The following is a 12,057-nucleotide window of genomic DNA, read 5'->3' on the forward strand; positions in this document are numbered from 1 at the left end:
GTTAACCTGCAATGATTATAAAATATATGAGAAAAAAGAAAAATATACATTTTCAATTTATAAAACATCTATTTATAACCAACATTCACCATGAATGTCGTGCTCATGAGATTTCGCGAAAGTACGTTGAACTTTAATAAATGCACTGCAATAAAAAATTCGTTAAGTAAAATTTTCTAAATGGTTTTTTTAATGGATTAGTCAAATCTTGATCTTAACCGGCATGGCTCAATGATAAAGAAGCTGTTATAACAACTATGCAAAAATATATAAAACATCAGAAGCCATATAAATTTAGCCCAAAATGTCAATTATTGATGTAATTATTCTAAATATCAAGTATTCAAATATATTATTACTCATACTTTTTTCAGTGTATTGAATCTATTTTATATCTTTAAAAATGTTTCATGCCATAATAAAGCACTGTATCTAGTCTTTAATCTTTACCAATGTGAATTCTGTGGTTTTTTGTTGTAAAAAACTACTCTCTACCTTTAAAGCCCGTTTTAATATAAATATGTGTATATTGTAGATTTTCAAGATAGTATATTTCAATAAAAGTATTTTGTTATATGTTAACCATAAATTTCAATAAAAATTTTTAAAACAATATAATTACACACATTTATTATAATCTAATGTTTTACGCTCCACTGGAAAAAATCGCTATCTGTAATCACGAACTCGAATTACATCTATTATGCGATGTTTATGGGGCAAACAGACAAAAATTATAAACTTTTTTGGATTTATAATGTTTAATATGCCTTTTTTTAATTTTACAGCATGATTATACTTCAATCTATTATATATGCATCTAACTAGTCATATATATTTGCTTCAAAGACCTAAAAAATGCTTTTCTATACCATGAATTGAATTATTTTAAATATATTGAATTTATCTTTTTTTAATTTTAAAACTGTATTTAAAATGAACCTCTTTTACGGTTTCTATTTATTATACCAGGTGAATAGATTTAATTTGTATTTAAAACATTATAAAAGTAGATATTCAATGTATAAAAGATATTGTGTCATATAAAACTCTAAAAAGCTCAAGACCTTTGTGTTTAGATTATGTGTAATCCTTTCTTTCTCAACAGATTTATAATGATTATTTTGACATTTTTTTTCATTATTTTTTTTTAATTTTATGCATAAATCTGATGTGAAAAAAATAATAAGAAAAAATTTCGGCACATTTTTATTTATTTGCCCATATTGTTCTTTGAATAAAATCTTTCTTTGTCGCTTAATGTTCTACTGACTTCCTTGGCTCGTTTTCAAATAAATATGGTCAAATGTAGAATTAGTGGTGTATCCGTATATTTTTTATCTTTATTTATCTCGCATTCGTATATTTTACGTGAAAGAATGTTTAAATTGAATTGTAATAAATATATTCAATATAAATGAATTAATCGTGGTTGTTTTAAATTTACATGTATCGTTTATTGAAAAGTAAACTAATTTCTTTCCAACATGTTTATCTAGTTGGCATTAACTTGTTCTTTTTTAGTCCTAACTTAGTGAATGTTTTTAGTTTGAAATTTGCGTTTTTTTACATCAATACAAAAATATTTAGTCACTCATAATAGATTATTTGCTAGTCTTTTTGTCGCTGTATTAATACAATGGTTCCCATATTGCTCGATCATTATCTGCAAGTTGTCTTTTTAATGATGAAAATCATCACGGCAAGGTTTATCCGATTCTGTTTGAAGCATTATATAATATGTTTAATTATATTACAAATATAATTTTCTTAAGTCTAATATTAGACCAGGGGTTTTATCGCTCTATATCTATTTTTTTGTATTTTATTGATGTTGTTTATTAATTAAAGAATTTATGTGTAATTTAGTCATAATTCAACAAACAATTGTGAATTAAACAGGCTGATCTATTGTTGTATAAAACAAATAAATATGTAATATGAAAAATCAATCTTTCCATAAAATATGTTTATAAATATTTGAACATTTAGTAGTTGTGTTACGCCGACATTGTAAAAAAATCTTATAAAATAATTTATTTCATATTTTAATATTTATGGGTGCGTGGGTTTTGTTTTTGATTCTGATTTTACGCTTTTTTGAACAGAAAAGAACCTTTAAATATGCCAAATTTATTTATCAATCACATGCTTCATTAATTATACGTATTAAAACCTCAAGAACTAGAAAATTATATATAGTTGAAGAAATATGTAGAATTCTGGTTATTTAAAATGAATTTTTCTACTAAAAATAAGCAAATTTAAGAAGTTTTAAACATAATTGACACAGTGTATGGGCTAGTTTCTTTAATATTTTCTAATATTTCAGCTCAAATGAAATGCATTTTGCGCTTTTAGTGAATTCCATTTATATAAACAGAAAACTTATAGCATGATTTTAAAATCTGCAGTAATTTATTTTTAAAAAAATAATACTAATTTTATAAAATTTATATGTCGGGGCGTTTAAACAATTTAGCTTATTTATTTTTTCAAATGAGATTTTTATGTTTTAAAAATGAAGTTTTCGGACTTAAAGAATCGTTGACTGATTTTTTTATATATTTCTAAATAGTTTGTATGTTCTATCTATCATCTATTTGTGTACTTCATTTCTTAAATATAGAATATAATATTTTTTATGCCTATTCAAATCCCAAAAAGATCGTAATTTAACACAAAAGTAAGCTTATTTTATTATGTATTCTCATATGCTATATATTTTTTTGTTGAAAACATAAATAGGGTGATCTTTATTTTTTACAAAAGAAGACGATATATCACTCTAAATATCAATGACGTTTCGGGGGAGAACCATTATCTACGTAAAGACACGGATATGTGATTACAATATTTTTATTTAGCGTGAATATTTGTGTTTGTTTCTCATCTCTCCTGATCGAACTATATAGTATTAAAAAAAATTAGACGCCGAAAATTATTGGAATGACAAAAGATGAGATAAAATAATTGCAAGGAAAATTTGATGAGTTATTATACATCTACTTATATCAAGTGTATATCACAAATTTTTACAACAAAATATTGATTCAAAAACGTTTTGTGTGCTATTAAAGTATAAACTTATAAGTTCTATAAATCCAAAAGTAATACATTTATATAAAATTATTTATTTTATATTAGATATATTTTAATTTTATCAAAAAAAAACGTATTAATAACAAAAACAATTGACTATAGAATTTATAATTTAAAATTTAAAATATATAAGTGAATTATGTATTGAATGATTTTATTGGGAAATAAAGCATATAATACAATCTTCTCGGTCTTTTTATATTTAAAATCAAAATATTTTTGGATATAAATTTAGAAATATCAAAAAAAAACCCCTAATACTGGACCTAGTGACTAGTTTTTTTAAAGAATCCTTATAGCTCTATGTAATGAAAAGATGAATCTCTAAAATATGTAGCTTTTATAACTGAATATTATTCACTGTTGGATTTATGATAATTATTATTTTTATAATTATTTATGCAAAAATTATATATAATACTAGTTTATAAATCTCTTATTTTATAAATTTTTTTTAAGATAAATTGTATCTTACTTTTTTCTGTATTTTGGTATTTGTGCAAAGATGATTTAAAAAAAAGTTATAAAATGATTTCATATGAAAGGCATTAAAAATTAGTAGTATATATAATTGTATATAGCATTTGAAATACAAATTTTACAATAATATCTGCCCTATTATAAAAACCCTATATGCCTGTTAAAAGGTTGGAAGAAATGTATTTAACGAATGGTAGTAGATGCTAAAAAAATGAATTTTAATTTTCGGTTTCTGGCATTTTTTAAACGATGAACATACATAAAGATAAATTTTATAGACACAATAACTTTCTGATGTATGTAATATTTAGATGTGATTTCTCGCTAGGTTAATTTGCACAATCTTACACTTGTTTAAATTTTTAAATTCATAATAACAGCATAGAGAAATAAGAATATTCCCCTGGTAGCATTGTCATGTTAGTGTTGACTTTGTTGTTAATTTAATTTACACATTTGAAACACAACATTGACATATATTACATATTCTAATAGAAACTGTATTCCAGAATCAAAACAGATTTTCAACTATTGAATTGAAGATCGAAAATTTTCCTGTCCTTTAAAAATAAAAATCTATTTCGCCTTGAATAAACAGGTATAAATATTTTATTATTTTTTAGGTATGGAAATTAAAACCATGAGAATGTATGATCTTCTCGCCAATTAACCATCACACTTCTCAAAAATACAAAAATAAAAGTAGGATGTAACCTAGGATAATGTGGCCAACATTGCATTCGGTTGTATGTAAAGTGGTTGTAATACCATCTTGAACCTTAATATATGCGCATACAATAGGATCGGGAATATATTTTGTTTAATGAGTTTTAATAGATAAATGTATTTAGGAAAGGTTATAAGGCAGAAATAAATATTATCTAATCTGCTATATAGAGCATGCAAATGGGTGGTGTAAATGTTCGACCTAAAATATTCAATTTAAATTATAGAAGGTTTAAATCCTTCTCACGCAAGCACAGTATATAATTACCAAAGTGTTATTAATGCCGCCTAGTTGCAATGTAGAAACAAAATTTTTAGGTCGACCCACATTAAAGGTAAGCTTTCCGCTTTGCATATATACTTGATTGTGGGCTGGAGCAACTTAACTCGGCACCCGAATGCAAGTAATCAAAGTCAGAAACGTATGACGGCGATGTTTAATTTTAACTTTGATCGAATTCGCGTTGGTATTAACTTTAATATTTTAAGTCATTCGAATGTATAATAAGTTTAATTGCAGAAATATGAAATTAAGCCACATATAAATGTTCCGAAACACATAATTATATTGATTTTATTTTTTATTTATGGGTTAAGTTTCTTTTTACCAATTCCATCTATTGTGACTTAGTCATCCCATTGGGAACATTGAACAATACGTTGATACATCTTTTGACACCTTCCCCTGATCTATCTTCATCAACTGCTCTTCTTCTCTCAAATGAGATATGTTCAAGTGTCTTGATTATACTAATAAACGATGATGATGATATGATTTAAAAAAGCATCATAGGTTTACGTTTCGGTGATACAAAATGATATAAATTTCGGAACTATAATTGGTAAAATTTACTTGTGATTAGATTATATTTTTAGCTATTTGAATCAAATAAGCAAATTATTTTGGTATAAAGAATATATTTTCTTGATATTTATTCCAGTCTCGTCATCTTTTTGACTTTATTAACCCATCTTCTCTTTCCGAGGATCAGCAATTCGAGTGTTTTCCTCAATTCCATTGTTTAAGCTTATCCTTCTGTTTCAGTTAGCATTTATAAGAGATGCTATAATAATTTTTATATATAAAACTAAAAATTTGCATAATTTTCTCTTATTACATTTTAATATGTTTATGGGGCTATTTTATCATATTATTTTCAACTATGCATTAATATAATTACTTCTTATATTCGCCATATTTATGCTTCATTTTATATTTTTATATGTATTTCGAAATGGTTTTTATAAATCTACTTTGTATTGCCTTTTTTAAATTAAGCAAAATTTTAGACGCCTCTTTGAAGCAGATCATGTTTGAATATTCCAATCATATCTTATTCACAAGCCTCCTTTTCTTAAAATAATCTTTAAAAGATTTATATATTCCTATGTCTCTTTCAGCCATTTTATTAAAGCACCCGCATATTTTAGAGATTACAACACCTTTATTCCATACAAATGCTATCTATGTCAAAGAACAAAGTGCTAGAGGCTATTTTGAAAAATTATGTTATCGATTTTAAGACACAAATTAAGAAATTTTAATCGTACATTTTGATATTACGTAGTTAATATATTAAATCATCACTTATCAATATAAGATCAACTTTTGACGTATGAGAGATAAAAAAATATGAAAAATACATTCTGTGAATTTTAAATAGACAATTAAAAGTAAGTATATTTTAAGGCGCTAAATCTAAAATTTCAAAGTATTCAATTTTATGATAAAGGTGATATCTATGTTTATTATTGTCTTTAGATTATTTTTGATTGAAAAATTGATTATATGGAATTAACAAATTTAATTACTTTAATCGACCTCTTCGTAACATTTTCTAAAGATAATTATTGAATTTACGTGGATTGTTCGATCAAAGTATGTCCAGTTTTATCATTTAGTCTTTCAATTTTAAGAACAATTTTTTTGCGTAATACTTAATAAATTATAGCTTTAAATTGACGTTTAACAATTTAAAATAGAATAAATATCAAAATTAACTAGATTGATGTCTTTATATTGTAGGCAACATTTTAATCAATAGAAATATTTTTGAAACATCCCATTAAAAAACATAAACACAAAAATTTTTGTTTTGCTAAAAATTTTTGCATTTTAATATTTTTTAATAGAATGTATTTTTTGATTTCACTGCATTCATTTTTATTTTTCCACCATGTTTTATCAAAGCTAAATTTGTTTCTTCAAATGTTTTACTCTGTGGATTTTGCCTTGTCTAGATAACATATCGAAAAGGAATCTCATACTTTTTATTGTGTAAGATAAATATTCTAGCCTTTATTCTAAATATAAGTATTTTATGGTTGAATTTATCGATATTATTGTATTTATTTGGGTTCTTTGATATATCTAAGGAAATATATCGTCAATAGTGTCGTATAATAACCTAAGAATCGTTTAAAGAACGATAGGTTACATTTTCTTGTATTTTTTTATTCACATAACTTTAAGAGCTTTATTGTCACGTATAAACAGTGGAAGTACACTTTGTGAAATAAATTACAAATTATATGTATAAGAAATCATCTTCTACGCTGTATTATTAACTTAACCTAGATCAAGTTGGGTGAAAATTTACAAGTTATTTTTATTATTTAATCATGATAGAATACATATATCAATAACTTAAATTGAATTGACTTGGTTTATGATCATGCGTCATTTGACATATCACTATATTTGAAATTTGATGAATTGTATGGGAAATTAAAATACTATACTTCGAATAAATTACTTATAAAAATGAAGAAAGAGCTTGGACTTCAAGTTAAATTTGGTGTTTATTGATTAAAACTCCAGATAAATTTAATAAATAAAAATATTATTTGGAAACAATATGTATTATAATTTATTTATTTTGGAGCTATATTATTTGCTATAATTTTAAGTTTTGTTTTCAAACACAACATGCTTGATCTCTCGTGTGCACAGATTATTAATAGTTTTGGCAATTTTCTCCTACCTAAAGTCTTATTAAATACATCCATGAGTTTTGTAATTAACTTTAGTTTTTATTTTTCTATGATAAATCCTTAAATTGATTTTATTAGTGTAAAATTAAATTCTTCTTTTGTTTTTAATTTTCTAAGATAAATTTTTAAATTTATTTTATTGTTGTAAAATTAAAAGCCTCTCTTATTAATTGTCAATGCCAGTATTGTCTATTATAATGGAAGGGGGTAATGATAAAATCATATTATATTTTTTATTTATGGGCCATATTTATAGTCGTGATTTTAGTTTTTGTTCTCAGGCACAGCTTGCTTGATTCTCTGTACGCACAGCGTATTTATACTTTCGGCTATCTTCTCCTCTCCAATGTCTTCTTCAATACCCCACCTTCTTTCGAGACTTATTAATTATGATAAAATCATATAAAAATATTTATAATAGAATTTTTTATATTTCTGTATTTTTCTTCTTAGTATAATAGTATTTTTAAAAGAATGGTCACTATTGAGAAGTTAGGGATTCCAAAAAAATATATCGTCACTTTATTTACACATAATATAGATTTTACTTATTTTGAAACATGTCTTTGGCGTAAAAAATTAAAAATATACATTTTACAAACCTTTACATACATATTTATCTATATGCTTTTGAGTTTATCATATTGCAGTTACTTCTGTTGTTACCACATTAATTAAGAGTATATGTAAAATATTTGATTGTCAATCACCAATAAATTAATTTTTGTTTCTTAATATAGCAAGTTACTTTGTTCACGTGGTTCATATAAAGTACGAATACGTCATCTAAATATCAATATATTATATGTAATTAGAATATCATTTATTTCGTTTATTTATATTTTTGTTTAGCTAAATTTTTGTGTTGCAATTTCAGATTTTCTCTTTAAATTAGTACATTTTATACGTATTTTATTTTATAGTTCATTTGATTTTCAATTATTAAAGTGTTTAAGCAAAACTTTGATTGCTCTATAGAACAGATTTGGAAAAAGCTTCATTTATATATTAACTGATTTTAGTATAAAATTATTATACCTTTTCTTATTTAGATTTATTTAAATAAACACAAAAAGATGCCATTTATTTTATAATGTTTACGATCAATATATCTTATCATTTCTATTTTGCGTATGCATCAAAGTTCAATCTTCATCACAGAAAAAATGCGAGAAAATTTGTTTAAGATATAAAGCCTCATTTCTCATCTCCTCAAAACACCTATCTATGCGATAGCAATCCAATCGACCATCTTCATATATTTTATCATTGTATTCTAAATCGTTTTTTTTTCTTGGAACGATGTGTACATGGACATGGTACACTTTTTGGCCAGCAACGGCCCCATCCTGGATATTTATTGTGAAGCCATCCCCCAGTTTTTGCATTGCTTTTGTTGATTTCTGCACACATTTAAATAAATCGGCAGCTTCAGAGATTGTTAAGTCCGAAACTCTTTCGACAATTCTCTTTGGTGAAACAAGAATATGAAATGGAAGAAAAGGACGTAAATTTACAAAAATAAATGAAAATTTGGTTTTTACTATTATATGATCATCGTGTATTTCATGATTTCCAAAAAGTTGCATCTTCTAAATTTTTTAGAAAGGGGCTACAAATTAATAATAATCACTATTATGACCATTACAAATCTTTAATTTATAGATGAATTAGTTTGGTGTTTAATAGTTGTTGTTAGAAAAAATTTTGGTGCATTGAAAAATATTAAAAGATGACGAAGTGAAATGAAGTATCAGCTGAATCTGTTCTAAAGAACATTCAAAAGTTTTTCTTATTAAAATATATAGCCAAAAATTAAATTAACCCATATACAAAATATAATTTTTAGTTAAATTTATTAAATTACGATTTTCCATCGGTTATGCAGATTTGTTATCCATGCTTCATCAACAACAACATTTGCTCAGGTCTTACCAAATAATGCATAACAACAGGATAATTATTTTTCATGATTAGTCTTTCTTCTTGTGTAGGTATAATAGGAGAATTCATTTCTTTTTTAATCTCATCTTCTTCTTTTCTTTCTTTCGCTGTCTTATTTGGATTTCCGCTTATTCCACCATTATCTTTTTCAAACTCATTTTGATTAAGAATCGGATAATTGTTTCCTTGCAATATATTTTCAGCATTTATGTCGTTTTTGTGGAACAATTGCATTCCGTCGATGTGCTGCTTTCCAATAGGATCCCTTGCCCCTAAAGCTCTTGATATCGGTGTATCAAATCCAAAAATATGCTGAAATAGTATAAATATCATATTAGATAATGTGAATTTTAATTTAAGTTTATATCTATATTCAGTGAAACAAAGATGAAGTGGTCTTATCGCTATAAAACATGTTTTTAAAGTATTTCAAGTTTATTTAAACTAATTTCATTATTTTAATTTTCCCATTTCTTCTGGTGGAATTACTTGGAATCCTTCGCCTATCAGGTGCTCCGCCATAAATAAATCTTCTTTTCGTAATGAATCTTGCCTGTGTTTGATTCCTTCCTTTACCATATAATTATTTAGGTCTATTCCAAAAACAAGCAATGCATAGAATAATATCCTTTTCATGGTCTTTGTGTTTTAATTTTTTTATTTATACTGATGTGAGAAACATTTTAATTATGTGAAACTGTTGTTTTGGCGTAATTAAATTACTGCAAAAACAAGCATTTGATTGCTTCTATTCAAACTTAGAAGATATCGATAGAATTTTTAATATTGAAAATAATATTAATCTTAGCTTTAGACCAGATTTAGCTCTGCATATTCTTTGTTTTTGTCATTTATAAATTGTTAAACCAATAGTTTGGATATAAATTCGAAAGCGTACCTTTCTTTTTACGTGTTCACAATATCCTTGATTTTTTTTAACTTTTTTTTCGTCATTAGTGAATTTCTAGCTAATTTATATGTGCCGACGCTATAATAATTTTAAAAAAGAATATCTGTTCAATATTTTACGAAAACTGGCATGTTAAATTTAAATAACTCTTATAAAAAATTCACGCATTGAAATTATTTCCTCGAAATATGCTTTGAAATATATGTACATGTTAAAAAAAATTATATTCCTTTATGTTTAATTTGCACCTAAAACCATATTGAATACCCGTTTTTCACTGGGATTTCAGTTTTCAATGGTTTTCTGTGTGATTTTGTTTTTATTTGGTTTATTGGGTAGTTTAAGCATTTCAATATAGTTTTTAGTTTAATTTGAATATTTTAACATGGTGAATTGTGTAATTTGAGTATTTTCATATAGTTACTGGTGAAATTAAGTATTATTTCATGGTTTATTGTGTAATTTATATATAGTTTAATCTGTGGTTTTTGTTTTAATAATGTTCCTTGTGAAATTAAGTATTTAGTTCAAGTTTATTGTGTGATCTGGATATATTGAGATAAATCATTGCTTAATTTGATGTGTTAGGATAGTTTATTGTGAATTTATTTGTTTCAGACAGTTTTATTTGATATTATTGCAGTATAGATTAAACTAAACGTGATAAAATGTTGATCTGTTATTTATTTTTCATACACGCCCGCTATTTATTAAACATCAATATTTACATATTTTTATATAGCCTACAACTATTCATATTAAAAATAGAGCTTCTTTTATACGTGTAGATAACCCAAAATTTGTTTTGCGCATGAAATATGATTTAAAGGGGATATTAACTTTGTAGATTTAAATTGCATCAATATAAATTTACATGATCATTAATTCAATTTTTCAATGATTTATTAAATTTTAAATTGAAAAGAAAATATTAAAACTAAATTTCACTGGCAAATTATGACTATTATACGGTTCTAAAATCTTTAACCCAAATTTACTTCAATTTTCTAGAATTTTCCGTCGTTCCTTTATAAAAAAATATATTTATAGATAAAGTATATGAACTTCATAAAATTATTTTTAAAAATATATCATCATTTATGATCTGTCATAGTTTGGGGTGGTGTTGTTATAAAATACCATAAGTCGTATATTTAACAGTTTCGAATCTAATATAACGGCCTGGAGTTGATGAAGGCCTCAGAATTTATTTAATCTAAAAAGCTAATATTATGAACAGAATCATATTGAGGAAGTATAAATGTGCCGAATTTTATAGAGCATTTTTTATTTTTTTTGTTTAAAAAAATAATAGAATAAAAGGGTATCATGAATAAATTTAAAGTGATGCAAAATATTTTATATGCGTTAAATTATATGAAAATATAAAGGGTAATAAGATAAATAAATGCCATGATTAAATTTAAAGATATTCAATATATGAGTCCTATGCCTTTAAAACTAAGAGAATATAAAGGATAATAAGATAAATAAATTCCATATATTAAATTTAAAGTCATTCAATATATGAGTCCTATGGCTTTTAAATTAAGAGAATATAAAGGATAATAAGATAAATAAATGCTATGATAAATTTAAAGCCATTAAATATATTGGATTTAAAAAACAATAAATGCCAGTTATAATTTTTATTGAATTTATGTGATCTATCCTATTATCAAAATATAAGTATTCTATTAACATTTTCAATCAAAAGCTTTAATTCTCTCAATTAAATACACCGTGGTCTATTTAGAACCCATATTCATCTCTTTTACGCTACAAAGGTATATAAATAGTTGTCTTATCATTATTAAATTATACCATTATATAACTTATTTATAATTTAGTATACACTTTCAGAAGTCTGAATATTTCTAATATAAATAATATTCTTAGAG

This window comes from Rhyacophila brunnea, unplaced genomic scaffold (genome assembly GCF_057557595.1).
Source record: "Rhyacophila brunnea isolate RB1 unplaced genomic scaffold, BYU_Rbru_1.0 scaffold_50, whole genome shotgun sequence".
Lineage (NCBI taxonomy): Eukaryota > Metazoa > Arthropoda > Insecta > Trichoptera > Rhyacophilidae > Rhyacophila > Rhyacophila brunnea.